This window comes from Melanerpes formicivorus, unplaced genomic scaffold, assembly GCF_026170545.1.
Source record: "Melanerpes formicivorus ecotype bairdi unplaced genomic scaffold, bMelFor1.0.p_v2 SCAF_373, whole genome shotgun sequence".
Taxonomy (NCBI): Eukaryota; Metazoa; Chordata; class Aves; order Piciformes; family Picidae; genus Melanerpes; species Melanerpes formicivorus.
Window position 1 is genome coordinate 29504 of NW_027142725.1, and position 497 is coordinate 30000.

The 497-nt window shown below is 71.2% G+C and overlaps 1 non-coding gene across 1 annotated transcript; it reads left to right on the top strand.

The window, feature by feature from the left end:
• LOC137459543 (5.8S ribosomal RNA) lies at positions 1-153 on the top strand. Its single transcript, XR_010992384.1, has one exon. It is a non-coding gene; the product is annotated as a 5.8S ribosomal RNA (ribosomal RNA).
• Positions 154-497: the final 344 nt, after the last annotated feature.

The following is a 497-nucleotide window of genomic DNA, read 5'->3' on the forward strand; positions in this document are numbered from 1 at the left end:
AACTCTTAGCGGTGGATCACTCGGCTCGTGCGTCGATGAAGAACGCAGCTAGCTGCGAGAATTAATGTGAATTGCAGGACACATTGATCATCGACACTTCGAACGCACTTGCGGCCCCGGGTTCCTCCCGGGGCTACGCCTGTCTGAGCGTCGCTTGACGATCAATCGCCGCCTCGGTGCCCGCCGAGCGGCGCGGCTGGGGTCGCCTCGCAGGCTCTCCCCCGGGCGGGGAGGGGCCTTCGTCCCCCTAAGTGCAGACTCGGGGAGCGCTCCGTAGCTCCCCGCTCCCGGAGCGCCCGCTCTCGCGGAGTTCGTCCCGCCGGGGCTTCGCCGGCAGGGGTTCCCCGTTGGTCCAGCGACGCCCGGTGGGGCGTTGGGGGAGACGAGAGCCCGGTTGGGGGAGGAGGCGCGGGCCTCGCCCCCCCCGGCACTCCCGCGCGGGCGCGGCTGTCTGCGGGTGGGTACCGCGGGGGTACCGTGCCGTGCTGCCGCGTCCG